This window comes from Coregonus clupeaformis, chromosome 19 (genome assembly GCF_020615455.1).
Source record: "Coregonus clupeaformis isolate EN_2021a chromosome 19, ASM2061545v1, whole genome shotgun sequence".
In the NCBI taxonomy this organism is placed as follows: Eukaryota; Metazoa; Chordata; class Actinopteri; order Salmoniformes; family Salmonidae; genus Coregonus; species Coregonus clupeaformis.
Window position 1 is genome coordinate 10,224,621 of NC_059210.1, and position 21,370 is coordinate 10,245,990.

At 44.5% G+C, this 21,370-nt stretch overlaps 1 protein-coding gene across 14 annotated transcripts in view; it reads left to right on the forward strand.

Annotated features, from left to right (window-relative positions):
* The window catches only part of LOC121531634 (neuronal cell adhesion molecule), a 162,204-nt gene that overhangs the window by 32,748 nt on the left and 108,086 nt on the right, over positions 1-21,370 (forward strand). The window lies entirely within an intron of this gene.

Sequence of the window (21,370 nt, forward strand, 5' to 3'; positions counted from 1 at the left end):
GTATACCCAAACCCAACCCTGGGAGAGAGTGATAGCAGGGCTGCGCTTCCCTAATCTGACTACCCCCGCCATCACCACTGCTGGCTGACAGATAAACAACAGCTCCCGCCTCACCTCCTGCAGCCCCTTGGCCTCCCACGTAGATATACGCCACTTCGGTTTTATCCAAAGCGACTTACATCCAAAGTGAATACAGTCGTTTTTAGTATGTGTAGGCCTATGGTGTCCCTGCGGGAACTGAACCCACGACCAATTGGTGTTGATAGCGACACAGCCTTCCGACTGAGCCACACAGGACCACAGGACCATGCAAATCACTCCACCAACCCCTGGCCTGGTTCCCAATGCCTTATGGGTAATGGAACTGGTAGGTTCTGTCAACCTTTTGTCACTATCAACCAGGTGTTTTAGATCATCAAAACCAAACTTTGGTCACAGTTTCAGTCAACGATTACAAAAATATAGGTTTTGTACATTTTTATTTCCAGAAGGGCACAATGCATGACACTTGCATTAGTGTGTTTTTTTGGTGATAACGTTAAAACATCTGCACACTTTGATGTAGACTTAGAAGTGTAGCTGGGAGGGAGACAGGGAGACACCCAGTAGTCTGGCTGCGTCTCGGATGGCACCCTTATTCCCTACATAGTGCACTACTTTAAAACATCCGCACACTTTGATGTAGACTTAGAAGTGTGTGTGTGTGTCCAGGTCCCAATAAATGCTTTGATGGTGTGTCTTATGTAAGCTGTTGCAGTATGTCTGATATTTGTTTCAAACATTGTTCCCCCCTGCTGCTGTCTTGGTTGGACCAGGTCTCTCTTGAAAAATAGATTTTATCTCAAAGAGACTAAAAAAATAAGAATAAAAAGTAATTTAACCAGAGCACCGTGGGGTGAATAGTGTGCCATTTGGGATGCTGGCTCTGTTTGTGGTTTCTTCTGGAGGGGGTTTACGACTTCACAAATGTAAATCCTCCATCCTCTAAACTGTAGTTCTGAGCGTAAATAGAACCCAGTATGTAGTCCCTTTCTTTTGTTAACATCTTTAGGATGTCAGTATCTTCAGTATTGCCAGTACATTTTATTTACTTTTCCTCCTGGGTCACTTTGAAAGCAACACATGTTTACTGTGGTCATTACTGTTTAACTGTCTATTTTCCAAGAGGCTATAATGCATAGCAGAAGACCCCTTTTGCAACAGGTTAAAAGCACACTCCTTAATTCGAAAAAAACAACAAAACGTCAGCCCCACCACTCGGTTTGCTATAAAGCTGAGGGATTGGGCCGCTAGAGAAGTGTAACCACTCTCAGATAGTGATTTAAATGATAAAGACAGATGTACATGTCCCAAATTGGGTCTTTTTAAAGCTTGTGTTATTCTAACAGATGTTATGTAGTGGCGGTGAGAAGGCTGATGAGAGGGTCAGCTTGGGGTGAGAGAAAGAGAAGAGAAGGTAGTGACCGGAGCTTTCTCTCTGTCCCACCATTCTAATCTAGACTGTCTGGCTGAAATATGGCTTTCTTTGGTGTAGTATTCGATGATAGGAACAATACACCTGCTGGAGGCCTAGGGCTATTCTTTGTCCCTATACACCCCTACCTACCACTCCTCCAAGTGTTCATGCTATTATTGGTGTAAAAAAAACCTCAATATGACTCTTAGCAAGTCTTCTGCTTTTCCTGTATGTAATAGAGCTGTAGTGTGTCTATATCTTGTCATGTACAGCAGTGTTCCAAGATACCATTACCTTTTTTTTTAATAATTACTCAAAGTATGGAGCTATTCCAAAAGCATAACAAAACTTTTAAAAAATAACGTGTATTTTTTACTTTCCAGTTTTGTCATGAGATCAGTGATTGTTTGTAAGTTGTTTGTCCTTGGCCTGAACTGATTCAAACACAGCCAAAGTACATTGTGGTCATTTTCTGTTGTCGCTTTACGATATTTTCCGCATCCTAGACTATTGAGATGGTTTTCATCCTAGACTATTGAGATGGTTTTCATCCTAGACTATTGAGATGGTTTTCATCCTAGACTATTGAGATGGTTTTCATCCTAGACTATTGAGATGGTTTTCATCCTAGACTATTGAGATGGTTTTCATCCTAGACTATTGAGATGGTTTTCATCCTAGACTATTGAGATGGTTTTCATCCTAGACTATTGAGATGGTTTTCATCCTAATTATATCTCATCCTATTTCTTCTCAATTAGTTTTTCTGTCTACTTGAAAGGTTCCAGTGGAAATTGATTGTTGGAAGCAGGAGCATGTTCTAGACAGCTTTGGTGAATCACCACATTCCAAATGGCTGACTAAAGAAATAAATGAGAGAGAGAGAGAGAGAGAGAGAGAGAGAGAGAGAGAGAGAGAGAGAGAGAGAGAGAGAGAGAGAGAGAGAGAGAGAGAGAGAGAGAGAGAGAGAGAGAGAGAGAGAGAGAGAGAGAGAGAGAGAGAGAGAGAGAGAGAGAGAGAGAGAGAGAGAGAGAGAGAGAGAGAGAGAGAGAGAGAGAGAGAGAGAGAGAGAGAGAGAGAGAGAGAGAGAGAGAGAGAGAGAGAGAGAGAGAGAGAGAGAGAGAGAGAGAGAGAGAGAGAGAGAGAGAGAGAGAGAGATGTGCCTAAATAAAGCCATGCAGTGGTCTAACGCACCACTATGACAGACACCTGTTCTATATCCATAATATCTAATAGCACAGAATCCCTTTCCCTGAATAGGACTTATATTGTTTGAAACAGACACAATAGAGAGACTCTATTTCTATGGTCTGACCATAGACATATGATCCACGCTGGATACCTACCAGTCATAGCCAGAGAAATACAATGATATTCTATGCCATTCTATTTCTATGGTCGTAGTGCTCTAGTTTGATTGACATGATGCATGCCTTTCTGACGTGCTCCCTTTTACTTTGTGCCTCCAAACTAGAGCAACCTCACATTTCTGTGTTTTGTGATGCTAAATTTAGCAACGACTCTGACAAGCAATTAATATGAAAAATAAAGAAAGAAACTCTTGCACACAATTGCTAATTTATCATTTAGCATGTGTGTTTTATATGAATATATAATAAATATATTCTATACTTGAACGAGTGAAAAGAAAATTGGCCTAAAAAAGGAAAACAAATATTGAAGTGCAATCACAGATTGGAAACTGTTACTGTGTATGTTGTATCAACTCCATTATAGACCCTTTATTGCCATTGATCTCCGAAGATGAACGGTGAGTTAATAGCCCTCGGGATTCAGGAAGTAAATTAAATTGAAATGGAATTTCTATTTAATCCCTGAACTAACTAAATTGGTCTGCTAATCATCTGTCTAGCTCGCTACATGTGGATCACTATAATTAGTATGATCACTCAGAGGATGGCTAATCCAATCCAGTAAACAGCAACGTTAAGTTGGTGTGCCAGTACCATATCCTCTATCCATTATCTCTATCCCTCTATCCATTATCTCTATCCATTATCTCTATCCATTATCTCTATCTGTTACGGATACAGGTATCCTGTGTTTTTGTGTGTTTCTACTCTTTCTGCCCTAATCACAGGTGTCCTGTATGTTCCTGATTGGTGGTCGTTGAGGTGTCTGCTGATTGGACCAATCAGTGAACATTCCTGTGAATAGCACCACCTGTTACTCGTTTGTTGAATCACACAGCCCATTGTATAAAACCAGACTTGTGTTTGTTGAGAGAGAGAGACTTTTTGCCATATGTGAGTATGGACACGGTGGTGTCCTGTGTGTTGTGTACGCACTAAGTTGTTGGTTACCCTATTGGTAACATTATTAGAAAATATTTATTTACCTGAGTGTGGATACTGTTGTATCCTGTGTACTTAGTTAATTGCTGAGTACCCTGTTTAGTAGTTTTGTGTGTTGTTTGGGAAAAGGGGGGTTTAAGCTAGTTGCCCTTGGGCGTACATTACCCGTAGGAAGAAATCTGTCTATAAACACCAGTTAGACCTGAGCGGACCACCCACTGTATTTTTGTATGACTAGCAGTAGCCTAGCGGTTCTTCAGGCAGGCTAGATCAGTTTAGGGGGTTTTACACTATTGTTTCATTTCTTGGGTCCTGCTCAGCCCTTTTTCCCAAACCTTTACCGTGTGTTTAGTAATAAACACTTTGTGTTTGACGGTAGTTCATGGTAGTTGTGTCTTATTTGTTCTCACTATTCCATGCCACACTTATAATTTACATGAATTTATGTTACGGGTCTCATGTCCATCCACCCTAGATGTTTAGAGCCACGGGGTTCGTAACATAAAGTGGGGGTTCGTCCGGGATCTATCCCATGCTACTCGTGCAAATTAGTAAGTGTCTGGTTCAGTGTTGAGCTTAGCAGCTGTAACTACCTGTTTTTTTTTGTGTGTGTTCAGTAGTCGACGGCTCGTGTAGTTAGTAGGATGGCTACTTTTGATTTGGAAGCATTTTTGGAAAACCCTACGTGGGAGATTTTTGAGAATTGTCGTAGAGTGGATCTACAGGCTTTGGCTGACCACTTTTCTGTACCCATACCGAGGGGTATAGTGAAAGCAGAAGTTAGGGAAGTAGTGCTAGCGATATTGTTAAACGAGCGAGTGCTTGAGTTACCGCCGCCTGAGTCTGCTGCTCCTGTAGGGGATGTGGTTGATGTTTCTGTAAGCCCATCAGTGTCTGAGGACGAGGCTAAGGCTCCAGCCACATTGCCCCGTTATGACCCACTCTCCCCACTGACTGACAGTGATGCCAGGATCGATGTCCGCTCGACGCGGCTCCAAATGGAGGCGGAAGAGCGGGCACAAATCAGGCAAGACAAGCTGGAGATGCGTAAAATGGAGCTAGAGGCAGAACAGGAGACGTGTAAGGCAGAACAGGAGACGCGTAAGATAGAACAGGAGACGCGTAAGATGGAACTGGAGACGCGTAGGCTTGATCAAGAACTGGAGACGCGTAGGCTTGATCAAGAACTGGAGACGCGTAGGCTTGATCAAGAACTGGCGATGCGTAAAATGGAACTAGAGGCAGAAACAGCGAGGTTAGTCTCTGCTAATACTATGCCTGCTAGTGAGCCATCCTCACCAGCTGTGTCATCTGCTACGTTTGATATTAGTAGGCAGATCACCTTGGTACCTGTGTTCAGGGAGTCAGAGGTTGATTCCTATTTCAGTGTTTTTGAACGTATAGCGGTAGCATTGAAATGGCCCGACGAGGTATGGTGCCTATTACTTCAGTGTAAGCTAACAGGTAAAGCCCAAGAGGTTCTGGCAGCGCTACCTCTTGAAGACAGTTTGAATTATGAGGTGGTCAAAGCTACTGTTCTTCGTGCCTATGAGCTTGTTCCTGAGGCATATCGACAGAGATTTAGGTCTCATAAAAAGTCTCCTACTCAGACTTATGTGGAGTTTGCTAGAGACAAAGGAAATCTGTTTGACAAATGGCACAGTGCTAGTAAGGTAACTGATTTTAACTCTCTACGGGAGTTAATCTTGTTAGAAGAGTTTAAAAATTGTTTACCGAACGCATTGTAGTTTATCTGAACGAACAGAAAGTATCCTCACTGTCGGAAGCGTCTGTATTGGCAGACGAGTTTGTGTTGACGCATAAGAGCGTGTTTTCGGCTCGTACGGAGAGCAGGGCTGCGGAGTTGCTAACTTCTAGTCCTAGTCGACCAGCAGTACATCCAGCACGCCCAAAAGATGTGCGTCACTGTTTCTATTGTCATAAGGTGGGACATATAGTTAATGATTGCTTTCTGCTAAAACGCAAACCGGGGATGCCTCAGCACGCCAGGCCGCCAACGGGGTGTTGGGCTGATTACGTGCGGTTGTAAGGCCGGAATCAAGACAGAAGCCTCATAGTGAATGTGGTTTGAAAGTCCCTGTCCCAGATCACAGTTATGAACCGTTCATTTTTGAGGGGTTTGTTTCTATATCAGATGATGAAGCGTCTCAGCGTCCAGTTAGAATCCTCAGAGATACTGGTGCGGCGCAGTCGTTCATACTAGCTGATGTGTTGCCCTTGTCTAATAATACATATTGTGGTTCCAGTGTGTTAGTACAAGGAATTGAAATGGGTTTCGTCCCAGTGCCATTGCACTTTGTGAACGTACACTCTGAGTTAGTCAGTGGATTGTTCAGAGTTGGCGTACGTCCGATGTTGCCAGTAAAAGGGGTGACCTTTATAATGGGCAACGATATTGCCGGAGGAAAGGTAATACCCATATTGGAGGTATTGGATAAAAGTGACCAGTCTCTCTCCGAGGAGCTGGCACAGGGTTATCCAGATGTGTTCCCCGCTTGTGCTGTCACACGTGCTCAAGCACGACAAGTGGGTGAAGTGGTAGATTTGTCAGACACGATTCTATTCAGAGAGTGTGACCCAGAGGATAGTTTGGGTGCTACCTCTGGTAAGCTGGTGCAGTCTGACCAACAGCCCAGAGAAAGGAAGAAGGAAATGGCACTTGTTGCTGAGGCAATACAGTTACCAGTTACTCGTGAGCAGCTGATCGCTAACCAACAGGTTGACATTAGCCTGGCTAAATGTTTTTCTAGTGTTGTCTCAGAGGAGGAGCTAAAGAAGAAAAACATGGCATACTTCATTGATGGTAATCTCCTCATGCGTAAATGGACATCCCATGTTGACGCTGGCGGAGATTGGAATGCTGTTTACCAAATAGTGATTCCTACAGCCTTTCGACAAAATGTTTTATCCCTCGCTCATGATCACCAGTGGTCCGGACATCTGGGAGTCACCAAGACTTATGATCGAGTTTTGCGACATTTCTTTTGGCCTGGCTTAAAACAAGATGTGGCTCAGTTCTGTCGGACTTGCCACACCTGTCAAGTAGTTGGGAAACCGAACCAGGTTATTTCCCCCGCGCCTCTTTGTCCCATACCGGCCATAGGTGAACCATTCGAACATGTGATGGTTGATTGTGTTGGACCATTACCGAAAACAAAATCTGGTAACCAGTTTATGTTGACAATTATGTGTGTGGCCACCAGGTACCCAGAGGCCATTCCTCTGCGAAGGATTACTGCTCCGGTGGTGAGTAAAGCGTTGATCAAATTCTTCTCAACTTTTGGATTACCTAAGGTGATACAAACTGATCAGGGTACGAATTTCCTTTCTAAACTTTTCAAACAAGTGTTAAAATCCTTGTCAGTTACACACCGTGTGTCAAGCGCATATCACCCAGAGTCTCAGGGTGCGCTTGAACGTTGGCATCAGACCCTGAAGTCTATGCTCCGTAAATATTGCTTGGAATCTGAGAAAGATTGGGATGAGGGAGTTCCTCTAGTATTGTTTGCTGTCCGTGAGACAGTACAGGAATCCCTAGGGTTCAGCCCAGCTGAACTGGTGTTTGGACACACCATGAGAGGACCTATGAAAGTCCTTAAGGATCAGTTTTTGTCACAAGAGTTGTGTGTGAAAGAAAATGTGTTGGACTACGTTAGTCGCTTTCGTGAGCGCCTACATGCTGCCTGTGCTCTAGCAAAGGAAGCGCTGTCTTCCTCACAGAAACGGATGAAACGACACTATGACACACAGGCTGTTTCTCGTTCACTGCAGCCAGGTGACCGAGTTCTTGTGTTGTTGCCTGTGCCAGGAGCGTCATTGTCAGCACGTTTCTCTGGGCCTTATGTCATTGAAAAGAAACTAACTGAAACTGACTATGTGATACAGACTCCTGATAGAAAACGCCAATCTCGTGTGTGCCACGTTAACATGTTGAAGACATACCACAACAGACCCGTCACTCAGGTAGACAGTCCAGAGAAACTGGCCGAGTCGGCTGTCTCTGTTGCTGCCACGGCTGTAGTGGGAGGTCATGTTAATGATGTGGACGGAGATGGTTTGGAGTTGCGCAATACTCAGCAGCAGTGTGCTAGATTGCCCAATTCAGAGATGCTGCTGTCTCTCCCGTCAAGCCTGATTCATTTAACGGACAGACAGTCAGATGAGATTGTGAGACTGTTACACAGCTTTCCATGTCTTTTTAATGATGTTCCTACATGTACAAATGTGTTAGAACATGACATTAATGTTGGAAACGCTGCACCTATCAAGCAACATCCTTATCGTGTCAACGTTGCTAAGAGAAAGATAATGAGGGGTGAGGTCGGTTATTTGCTGGAGAATAACCTGGCTATGCCAAGTTCAAGTCCTTGGAGTTCTCCGTGCATTCTGGTTCCTAAACCTGATGGGACATCCAGATTATGTACGGACTATCGGAAAGTCAATGCTGTCACAGTGCCCGACTCGTTCCCGTTACCCAGACTGGATGACTGTATTGATACTGTTGGTGCTGCTACTTATGTAACCAAACTAGATCTTCTAAAAGGTTACTGGCAGGTGCCGTTAACCCCACGTGCCTCCGACATCTCTGCCTTTGTGACCCCAGATCACTTCCTACAATATGCTGTCATGGCATTTGGGATGCGGAACGCACCAGCCACTTTCCAACGCCTGGTTAACACAGTATTGGCTGGAGTTCCTAATTGTAGTGCTTACCTTGATGATCTGGTCATTTATTCAACTGAGTGGTCTGATCATGTTAACACTCTAAGGGTAGTGTGTGAACGTCTAGCAACCGCTTCTCTAACCCTGAACTTAGCAAAGTGCGAGTTTGGGAAGGCCACTGTTACGTATCTTGGTAAACAGGTCGGCCATGGTCAGGTGCGCCCTGTAGATGCCAAGGTCTCAGCTATAAACGCATTTCCCGCACCTACCACCAGAAGAGAGCTACGCCGTTTTTTAGGGATGGTTGGCTACTACCGTAGTTTCTGTAAAAATTTCTCTGCGGTAGTTGCTCCATTAACGGATTTGCTCAGTCCGGCGAGAAAATTTGTATGGTCTGAAGATTGTTGTACTGCTTTCAACACTGCTAAAGCACTCTTGTGTAGTACTCCTGTTCTTGCTGCGCCAGATTTTGAGCGGCCGTTTAAACTGGAGGTAGATGCAAGTGCCAGAGGTGCTGGTGCTGTTCTACTGCAGCAAGACCAGAGTGGAGTGGACCATCCTGTCTGTTATTTTTCACGGAAATTTAACAAATGTCAGACAAACTATTCCACCATTGAACAAGAAGCTCTAGCTTTGTTGTTAGCTCTGCAGTACTTTGAAGTTTATGTTGGTTCCAGTGCATTACCAGTGGTAGTGTATACTGACCATAACCCCTTAGTTTTTCTCCACCGGATGTACAACCAGAACCAACGCCTTATGCGTTGGGCACTTGTCGTGCAAAATTATAATTTGGAGATCCGCCACAAAAAGGGGTTAGATAATGTGTTGGCAGATGCTTTGTCTCGTGTGTAATGATCTAGGTTTTTTTTTGGTTATCCCGGCAGGAGGGTTATTGAATTTTGGGTGTTGTGATGAGTACGTGTGTCGCAAACCATTTTGGTTTGCTCTTTTAAGGGTGGGAGTGTTACGGATACAGGTATCCTGTGTTTTTGTGTGTTTCTACTCTTTCTGCCCTAATCACAGGTGTCCTGTATGTTCCTGATTGGTGGTCGTTGAGGTGTCTGCTGATTGGACCAATCAGTGAACATTCCTGTGAATAGCACCACCTGTTACTCGTTTGTTGAATCACACAGCCCATTGTATAAAACCAGACTTGTGTTTGTTGCAAGGGAGAGAGACTTTTTGCCATATGTGAGTATGGACACGGTGGTGTCCTGTGTGTTGTGTACGCACTAAGTTATTGGTTACCCTATTGGTAACATTATTAGAAAATATTTCTTTACCTGAGTGTGGATACTGTTGTATCCTGTGTACTTATTTAATTGCTGAGTACCCTGTTTAGTAGTTTTGTGTGTTGTTTGGGAAAAGGGGAGTTTAAGCTAGTTGCCCTTGGGCGTACATTACCCGTAGGAAGAAATCTGTCTATAAACACCAGTTAGACCTGAGCGGACCACCCACTGTATTTTTGTATGACTAGCAGTAGCCTAGCGGTTCTTCAGGCAGGCTAGATCAGTTTAGGGGGTTTTACATTATTGTTTCATTTCTTGGGTCCTGCTCAGCCCCTTTTTCCCAAACCTTTACCGTGTGTTTAGTAATAAACACTTTGTGTTTGACGGTAGTTCATGGTAGTTGTGTCTTATTTGTTCTCACTATTCCATGCCACACTTATAATTTACATGAATTTATGTTACGGGTCTCATGTCCATCCACCCTAGATGTTTAGAGCCACGGGGTTCGTAACACTATCCCTCTATCCATTATCTCTATCCCTCTATCATTATCTCTATCCATCCATCCATCCCACCATCCATCCATGACACCATTCAGCCCTCCCCTGTCCTTTATCTCCATCCAGTCAACACTAAACACACTGAAGGGAAGGCATTAGCATGCAGATTTGGAGTATTCATGCATTTCCCGAGTTACTCCCAAGTGGCGCAGCGGTCTAAGGCACTGCATCTCAGCGCTTGAGGCATCACTACAGACCCTGGTTCGATCCCGGGCTGTATCACATCCGGCCGTGATCGGGAGTCCCATAGGGCGGCGCACAATTGGCCCAGCATCGTCCGGGTTAGGGGAGGGTTTGGCCGTCATTGTAAATAAGAATTTGTTCTTAACTGACATGCCTCGTTAAATAAAATAATAAAATTAAGAAATACAGATGAGTTCAATATACAGTACCAGTCAAACGTTTTGGACACACCTACTCATTCCAGGGTTTTTCTTAATTTTTTCTATTTTCTACATTGCAGAATAATTGTGAAGACATCAAAACGATGAAATAACACATATGGAATCAAGTTGTAACCCAAAAAGTGTTAAACAAATCAAAATATATTTTATATTTGAGATTCTTCAAAGTAGCCACCGTTTTTCTTGATGACAGCTTTGCACACTCTTGGCATTCTCTCAACCAGCTTCATGAGGTAGTCACCTGGAATGAATTTCAATTAACAGGTGTGCCTTCTTAAAAGTTAATTTGTGGAATGTCTTTCCTTCTTAATGCGTTTGAGCCAATCAGTTGTGTTGTGACAAGGTAGGGGTGGTATACAGAAGATAGCCCTAGTTGGTAAAAGACCAAGTCCATATTATGGCAAGAACAGCTCAAATAAGCAAAGAGAAACAACACTCCATCATTACTTTAAGACATGAAGGTCAGTCAATCTGGAAAATTTCAAGAACTTTGAAAGTTTCTTCAAGTGCAGTCGCAAAAACCATCAAGTGCTATGATGAAACTGGCTCTCATGAGGACCGCCACAGAAAAGGAAGACCCATAGTTACCTCTGCTGCAGAAGTTCATAAGAGTTAACTGCACCTCAGATTGAAGCCCAAATAAATGCTTCACAGAGTTCAAGTAACAGACACATCTCAACATCAACTGTTCAGCGGAGACTGCGTGTATCAGGCCTTCATGGTCGAATTGCTGCAAAGAAACCACTATTAAAGGACACCAATAAGAGGAAGAGACTTGCTTTGGTCAAGAAACACGAGCAACGGACATTAGACCGGTGGAAATCTTCCCTTTGGTCTGATGAGTCCAAATTTGAGATTTTTGGTTCCAACCGCTGTGTATTTGTGAGACGCAGAGTAGGTGAACGGATGATCTCCGCATGTGTGGTTCCTACCGTGAAGCATGGAGGAGGAAGTGTGATGGTGTGGGGGTGCTTTACTGGTGACACTGTCTGTGATTTATTTAGAAGTCAAGGCACACTTAACCAGCATGGCTACCACAGCATTCTGCAGCGATACGCCATCCCATCTGGTTTGCGCTTAGTGGGACTATCATTTGTTTTTCAACAGGACAATGACCCAAAACACACCTCCAGGCTGTGTAAGGGCTATTTGACCAAGGAGAGTGATGGAGTGCTGCATCAGATGACCTGGCCTCCACAATCACCCGACCTCAGTCCAATTGAGATGGTTTGGGATGAGTTGGACCGCAGAGTGAAGGAAAAGCAGCCAACAAGCATTCCTCATGAAGCTGGTTGAGAGAATGCCAAGAGTGTGCAAAGCTGTCATCAAGGCAAGGGGTGGCTACATTGAAATATCCCCCATCACACCTGAGGCCCATCCGGTAGCTCTCAGCACTACAGCGTCACGGAGTGCAAGGCCTGCTCTGCTCTAAATCTTTAATGGACAACTAAGGGCCAACCAATGCTACCCCCCCTCCCCTCTCTCTCTCTCTCGCTCTCTCTCATTCTCTGTCTCTGTCTTTCTCTCTCTCTGCATAGTCTCTCATTCCCATCTGACCTGTTAGATACTGGTTTTACATAGCCTGTTGTGAGGACCTGAAGTACTGTATCTATGACAAATAATGTTTCTCTGTCCACCTGTGGTCCTATGACAACTGTTCAGACTGAGGTTGAGCTGTTGAAACAGCTTCAGGCTAAAAGCTTAGAAAACAATAATACTGCAGAGACTCATTTTCTTCTAGAAAGATGGCCACTTGCCATTTTATGACAAGTGCCTGGATTAGGACCTGTGCCGCTTTCTGTGTAAGGTAGGGTCGTACTCTGCGAATGTTGTAGAGCATGAACCTGCAGGATCGGGTCACCGCTTTGATGTTAGCGGAGAATGACAGGGTGTTGTCCAGGGTCACGCCAAGGTTCTTTGCACTCTGGGAGGAGGACACAATGGAGTTGTCAACCGTGATGGCGAGATCATGGAGCGGGCAGTCCTTCCCCGGGAGGAAGAGCAGCTCTGTCTTGCCGAGGTTCAGCTTGAGGTGGTGATCCGACATCCACACTGATATGTCTGCCAGACATGCAGAGATGCGATTCGCCGCCTGGTTATCAGAAGGGGGAAAGGAGAAAATGAATTGTGTGTCGTCTGCGTAGCAATGATAGGAGAGACCATGTGAGGATATGACAGAGCCAAGTTACTTGGTGTATAGAGAGAATAGGAGAGGGCCTAGAACTGAGCCCTGGGGGACACCAGTGGTGAGAGCACGTGGTGCGGAGACAGATTCTCGCCACGCCACCTGGTAGGAGCGACCTGTCAGGTAGGACGCAATCCAAGAGTGAGCAGCGCCGGAGATGCCCAACTCGGAGAGGGTGGAGAGGAGGATCTGATGGTTCACAGTATCAAAGGCAGCAGATAGGTCTAGAAGGATAAGAGCAGAGGAGAGAGAGTTAGCTTTAGCAGTGCGGAGAGCCTCCGTGACACAGAGAAGAGCAGTCTCAGTTGAATGACCAGTCTTGAAACCTGACTGGTTTGGATCAAGAAGGTCATTCTGAGAGAGATAGCAGGAGAGTTGGCTATAGACGGCACGCTCAAGAGTTTTGGAGAGAAAAGAAAGAAGGGATACTGGTCTGTAGTTGTTGACATCGGAGGGATCAAGTGTAGGTTTTATGAGGAGGGGTGCAACTCTCGCTCTCTTGAAGACGGAAGGGATCAAGGATGAGTTGATGAGCGAGGTGAGGTAAGGGAGAAGGTCTCCAGAAATGGTCTGGAGAAGAGAGGAGGGGACAGGGTCAAGTGGGCAGGTTGTTGGGCGGCCGGCCATCATAAGTCGCAAGATTTAATCTGGAGAGAGAGGGGAGAAAGAAGTCAAAGCATAGGGTAGGGCAGTGTGAGCATGACCAGCGGTGTCATTTGACTTAATAAATGAGGATCGGATGTCGTCTGGCAGGGTCTCATCCCTTCATACCCCAACACAGACCCTGCTTTGGGGGATCTGTGTGCAGGGCGGTCGGGTCGACCACCACCCACCAGCACCAGCCAGCCTGTGTCACGGTCAAAGCCCCTGCCACTCCATGGTCAACCACGGTCAACATCAACGGTCCCATTCTCTACCCCCGGGGGACATTTTTTCAATGCCATAAAGCAGATGCTGTATTATAGAGGAACAAAGCAGGGCCCATCTCAACATGTTTACCATGAGAAAGGCACTCCGGGTCAGGATGCCTATCACTGTGTGGGCCTTTTAGACGCTCACTCTCTCCCTCTATAATAACCAGACGAGAGTGCCAGGTCACAAAGGAGAATGGGTCTACGTCCCAAATGGCACCCTATTTCCTATTTAGTGCATTACTTTTGACCAGACCCCTGATCAAAGTAGTGTACTTGATAGGGAATTGCCTCCCATTTGGTGCACAGACCGGGCAACTACCAGTCAAGTATTGTGATCACTCTGTGGTTGAGAGGAAATGCAGTGTTAAAGTGCTGATCCAGGCTGTTCAGGATATGTATTGAGAGAATACAGAGATTACCATGACAGAGAATGAGCCCGTCAGCATTTAGGGAGTTACAGCCTTACAGGAAGTCTGATACGTGTGCAGGAAGCTTTGGATTTCAGCTTTTGTCCACTTAAAAACCTCTCTAAAAGTAGGAAGCCCCCAATATTTCAATGGCCCAACATCATATGACATTCTGTCATTTTGTGCAGCAGAGGTGCTGCAGTCATTTGCCCTACTGCACTGTGCTCTTCCTTCAGGTTGATCTATTAATCACTCTCTCCCAAAGGGTTTCTTAGACAGTGGTCTGCATAAAACCTGATAGTTCAGATACCCCCCCCCACAAATACAGTAGGTCTGCATTGAAAAAGCAGTTTCAAAGATCTTAACTTTACTTCAGTTCAGTTGTTGCATTCTTTTATAGGAGATGCTATCACTTTTCTTTTTTTGGAATACTAAAATGATTTATTTCAGTTCAGATTGATCTAACCATGCCAGCTGCTCCTGGGACTTGAGATGGGGGAAAAGAGTCAACAAATCAAGGAGCTGAAAGCCCTGAAACAACATGATGACAGACTGCTTAGCAGGAGCAACCAAAACCCCTCCAGTTAAATGATTAGCCTCCTCTGTGTGACTTGTAGCTATTCTCTGTTGTGTTTGTTTGGCGTAGGTTCAAAAGACTACCTTGTTTGGGGTAAGGGTTATTATGGTTGTCTGCCTAAAGGGCTTGTTGTGATGCGATTCTACAACCCCCTCAGACCAAGCTAAGTGGAACAATATTTACCTAGTCCACTCCTGTATGGGACTTACCAGCAGCAATCTAAAGGCCTTGGGACATCTCCTGGCAAAGCTCTTATTGGCTAATTGACCATTCAAGGAGAAAGAGGGAGACGGCTTTGAAAGGGTAGTATTGCTGCTGGCAGGTTGATTTGAGCCAAACCACTTCAGACCTGACCTGACTCTAAACCAAAGCCAGGCAGACTGGAGTCAGGGAGGTGTGTGGTGGTTGACCACTCAGGGAGAGAGAGGGGATCGAAAGGAGGTAAGAGCCACTCCAGACCTGACTCTAGACCAAGGCCAGGCAGACTGGAGTCAGGGAGCTGTAATGCCCTCTCAACCTATCAGACAGCTTATCCTTCACTCTGACAGTCAAGAGGCTCTCAACGGTCCCCCTTGTTCCCCCTTCACATGGCCAGCCACCTGCACATCAGTCATGGCAAGGACATGCATCAGTCATGTTGAGAGCTAAGCGATTGAGGGGACACATGTATGTTCACATACAGTATGTTTACCTACAGCATAAGCCCTTATGCAAAGTCTTAATCCGGGAAACTGGCCCTAAATGTATCTACTTTTGTTGCAAAATGTTGTATTTGCTGTTATTTTCCATTACCACCGACAGACAGTGGACTTTTTGTCTGGCTGTCTTTGATGTCCTTTTCCGGTGGATTGTGTCCCTAGCTCAGTGTGAGGTGTAGCCTACTGTTAGCTGTTAGCACAGCTCTAAAGACTGCAGTGGTGGCAGGCTGCTGCTAATGAACTGATTCTGAAGGGACTTCAGAGAGACACATTGAGAAAATGGATTCCCTTTCTTGTAGTCTAGGCTGTGGCATTGTGTTCTGTAGAATGGCGTCTCTCTTACGCGACACTCGTCCCTCAACTGACCTGTCTTGTAGGGCGTGGAACTCATATTAAACATTTTAATATTCCAGAGCATCCGCCATTCAAATATGAAAACATAGTTCTTTAATTTATGATATCACTGCGCTCTCATTGATTCTCTATGAAATAGACAGAATAGCCAGCTGAATTATTACACACGTTGTGACAGTGGTTTAATCATTTGTAATTGTGAGAAAAGAAAAAGAAAATGGTGTCTACCTCCTGCCACGTCGGCCGACTTGATCAGCTGCTTAGCTAACTTGTTTTAGCTATCTTACTGACATACCTAGCTAGCTAGCTCTACCTTACTGACATAAACAGCTTGCTTGGCTTGTTTAATTACCCTCAAGTTGTAGACATGCTGCTCCAAAAGTAAGAGGGAATGTTAGCAGGAATCAGTTCATAGATCAGCATGTTTTTTTACGTGATCGCTACATTGTAACGTTGGCTCAGCTGAGCGCACGCAGCAGCAGCTAATTCAGGAGGCTACTACACAGACTCGCGGCAGAACAGGCAGTACAGCTGCTTCATAAAAACAAATGAAAACTCAGAATAATTTTAGCTACTACAGTAGCTAGCTACTTAGCTAGATTTTGGTTGAAACATTCAGCATTGTGTGTGTAGCACAAGGTAGCTGGTTGGTTAGCAGCATCCCATTCGTTGCCAAGCTTGGACGAATTTAAGCTAGCGTTCACGTACGTTGTCAATCTTCAGAAATAAAAAAAATAATAATATAATAATAATATGCCATTTAGCAGACGCTTTTATCCAAAGCGACTTACAGTCATCTGTGCATACATTTTTACGTATGGGTGGTCCCGGGGATCGAACCCACTACCCTGGCGTTACAAGCGCCATGCTCTACCAATTGAGCTACAGATATACTGCCAGTTGAAGCACAAAACTCATTTTCTAGATATAAAATGGTGCGACAAAGACTTCCTCACCAAAAACACGTCAATATTATTGACAGATTTATTGTTTTAGATTAATTGAGACTGTTTATTTTGAGGCAGAAATTAGGTTCGTCAGATGATGTCACCTAGGTAATATTTTCAAATGTTATGACAGCACGTTGTGGCCGAACTACTTTCGAGCTATCCCTTTACCCTTTGCGAGATATGAGACAGATCAGTGCAGGTGGAATCGACGCGCTATCTGACGTAAGACAATGAGGATGTGGATCAACAAGCATGCAGCGCAGATGCCACAGAAATAGTATCACTGAGAGAACTCAGGCCTGACTGCATTCAAATAGAAATGCTGTTGTCTCAAAATTACCCAGGTGTACCTTCTTCTCTTGTCTCTCAAAGTATCCAAGTGTAGGAACTTATTCTGTTCCTGGAACTAGTCTGTCTCAGGGATGAGATGACATCTTTCATTCAGTCTTTCTGCGTCTGTCTACTGGATTTGTATTAACTTAACAATAAGTCATGTTAATTTAGTCTCTTAAGCAGTGGCGTATTATTCACAAGACAATGGCCCTCGCAACCATATATTATCTGTTAAATTAACCACAATAACTATGCAGATTTGTAAAGAAAAGCTCAATTGTTACTTACAAGCACCCCAAAATTCACCCCGTACCCCGCCCCAATTCACCCCGTACCCCGCCCCAATTCACCCCGTACCCCGCCCCAATTCACCCCGTACCCCGCCCCAATTCACCCCGTACCCCGTCCCAATTCACCCCGTACCCCGCCCCAATTCACCCCGTACCCCGCCCCACCCAACCTGGCCTGTTATAGTGAATACATTATTTTGAAACATTCAAGCTCCCTCATGAAGTGGAAATTCAATACTTGTGTTCTAACATGTACAGTAGGACATATTGCTGCGTCACCCATCCACTTTAATGCTAGCTTTACACTTCCAGTCACTCTTTCTCATTTCTGACTTTGAAAAGTCTATTAATCTAATGGAAGTTGGTAGCACCATCAGTGCATTTACCCATGGCGATATTGAGAGCACTGAGATCCATTCTGTTTAAAACATTTTAAAGGAATCCACTACAAGTGTTTTCTTATAAAAGGTTGGTACAAAGTGCTAATGGGAGTTTGATCGATATCAAATAGCTTTTCCGCTGTTAAATGTATATTGGAATTTTATCTGACAAGGTTAGAGAGGTAAACATTGGAATCCACTACTACACTCCTCAGTTTAATTTAAAGCCCATTTGAAGGTTGAGTCCAAAATATTCCATATTTAGTGCACTACTTTTGAACAGGGCCCATAGGGCTCTGGTCAAAAGTAGTGCACTGTCTAGGAAATAGGGTGCCATTTGGGACGTAGTCTTAGCTTTTCGAACATACCCGATTGGTATTTGTAATGATTGTGAAATTAACAATGGAACACATTAGCATTCTTCTGCATTCCAAATGTTCTAGTCTCCTGCTGCTGTTTAAATTAGGACAGCTGAAAGCTGAAATGCTGTCTCATGTCTCATCCACAACGAAGAGAAGGCAGGCCTAGTGTTTCTCTGTGGAAACAGGCCTAGTGTGTGTGTGTGTGTGTGTGTGTGTGTGTGTGTGTGTGTAGGTGTAGGTGTAGGTGTGTGCAGGGATTATATTGGGCCGGGTCCCCCTGGTTCTGAGACCCGGCACCGATGATCCAAATGAGAGCCAGGCGGAGTTGAGAATCGCTACCTTTCATTAGCCTATTTGAATTATCTAATGAAAAATCGTTGTCCACGTTTAATTTTCCACAGCCAACAACACGAGTAGTCTAAGCAACAGCAAAATCAGACAACCCCATAGTAGAATAGTTGACCTATTCAATTGTTCAGCCTGTCGCATTCTATTCCTCTCACTGCGCATTCAAATTCCGAGTGCCGCACAGGGAGAGAAATATACATGCCTAGTCACTGTAGCCTACAACATTCTTAATGCAGTTGCGGGGAAACACTCCTTTTGAAAGCAGTTTTGATGGCCACTGTTAAAAGAGGAGGATCACTGAGCTTTCGAGTGTTACTAGGCTGCACTTATTTCTCAAATCCAATAAATTAATAAAATGCACCATTTTAGAGCCAGAGATTTTAGCAGCGGCATGGTTTATGCGCGTTAGCGGGTGTTGAATGCATAGGGAAGACCGTGGCTAAATGTAACACCGGTCAGATGTTGATTTGTTACTTGTTCTTTTTGTTTTATAAAATCATTTATTTTTCATTTTTATATGATTTAGTTTCAGTTTTAGTGTTAGGGACAGAAAGTAGCCTTATGCGTGCGAGGAGCCATTTATGTGTGTAGGCCTATAGTTTGTTTTTTGGGGATGTCATGTCTCGCCACAGGAGGGGCAGTAATACATAAGGTGATGGTCAGGTCATAGGTTTGGTTATGTTTAAATTATAAATCAATCTTAATGAGACTTGGATTTAAAAGGATAATCTTCTGTGTCCGACTCAGATTCAGACATTTCTGCTGCGCCGTTCAAAGCTATGGTCAGTTCTGGTTGTTGTTGATCACGGGTATTATCTTGCCTGTTTCTGTAATAGCTTGATAGCCTTGACTATGTTCGCCCCGTTGTCAGTTACGACGAGTAGGATCTTCTCCTCTGGTATGTCCAAAGCGTCCAATGTGCAATCAATTACCTCTCTGGCATGTGGATGCTAAAATCCACTGGAGGTTGAGCAACCTGAAGGGGATAGAAGCAGACAGTTGAAGGGGTGATGGAAGCAGGTTGATATGCCCATAAACTAAGCAGTCAGTCCTTTCTTGCTCCATCAGTCTACATCAGTCCATGTTATTTTTCATGCCTCTTTCAGAATCTTCTTAACTTTCTGGGTCGCTGTATCCATTTGCAAGGCAATCACCCCGTTTACTCTAGCAGCGGCAGGAGTTTAAAATTTGGGATCAAGTGTTTAGTTTAATTTTCTGAAGGCTCGTGGACTTGCCAGACAGGATGAATAAATTAACCAGTGCTTCTTCTCTTTTTTTTAAAACTCATTTGAATTAGGTTGACATGTTTCTGCTCTTTTCATGCAAAGTGCTAAAGTTGGTTGTCCTGACATTGCTGTTGCCATGCAGCTACTAATAGCTGGTGTCTGTCTCACCTTGTCTTTATCCTGAAATAGATTGTGTGATTCTTTGTGGGTGCTGTTCAGATGAACTTTGAGGTTGGTTAAGTTTTCCCTTTTACCTCTGTTCCACTGCCATCTTCTGACACTGGAATACATTTGCTTTTGTCTTTTTGTCACGATCGTCATAATGAGTGGACCAAGGCGCAGCGTGATATGAGTACATACTTTATTAGGTACTTTTCAAATACAACAAAAACAACAAAACGATACGTGAAGTCCTCGGTCAATAACACAAACCTACACGGAACAAGATCCCACAAAACACAAGTGCACAACAGGCTGCCTAAGTATGGTTCCCAATCAGAGACAACAAGCAACAGCTGATTCTCGTTGCCTCTGATTGAGAACCACCCCGGCCAACCTAGAAAACACATGAACTAGAAACTGAACATAGAACACAAAACATAGACCCTACACACCCTGGCTCAACATATAAGAGTCCCCAGAGCCAGGGCGTGACACCTTTCCAGCAATGTACTCCAAACAATCCCATTCAGGTCTTCACCTTTTGCTGCCACCATTGTTCACGCCTATAGTTCACCCTCGGCGTTCGCCCTCAGATTTCTTCCCTGTTAGCTAGTGATAGCTAGTGATAGTGATGCACAAGCTAGGCCTATTTGAAGCACAGCAATCTACTGGCAGTATTTACCAAACAATCCCATTCAGATTCAGAAGCTCGAAACCCCATAAAAAACAGCTTGAAAACCCCATAAAAAAAAAGCTTGATTTTTGCCCAAAGTTTAGAATGAAGAAAAACTTTAATTTAATTTGTTTTGCTGTCAAAGGTAATAGTTTTAGTATAGTTAAATTTTTTCTAATGTTTTTCTTAATAATTTTATCAAAATGCACTAAATCGTTTTTCAAATTTTTGTTTTTATTTTAGTTTCAGTTTTTGTTTTCGATAATAACCTTGGTGTGTGCTTTGCTGTCTGTTCACTTGGAGCAGGCACCAGGCACCAGGCACAGGCTGCTGGATGCCTGTGGATGATATCACCCCTTTGTCCCTGTGCTGTCACCTGGACCAGGGGCATGGAGCATGGCCTGGTGAGAGGAGAGGACAAGGGAGAGAGGAGAGAGAAGGGACTGGAGGGCTGGTGTGTCTGTTCTCTATTTGGATCAGGGAGCATGGAAAGTGGATACAGGATAGAGGAAAGAGAACAGGGGGGCTGGAGGTGGACTCTCCTGAGACAGTTGGCATTGCCTAGTCAGTCTGCTTGGCCTGGGCCTGCCTGGTCTGGTCTCCCTCCACTGGTCCAGAGACAGAGAGAGGCTGAGAGCAGAGCAGAGCAGGCCAGCCAGCTTTCCATTCACACACCTCTCTCATCTCCCCAGGTGTACTGCTCACAACACACTCCAACTTCCCCTCCATCCCTCCCTCTCTCAGCTTCCTCACTCCCTCTCCTTCGTCCAGCCCACCCTCTATCTCAGTTCTACCTCGCCCCCTCTCTCATCTCCCTTTCTCTTGCTCTCTCTCTGCCTACCCCCCTCCTACTCAGATCTATCT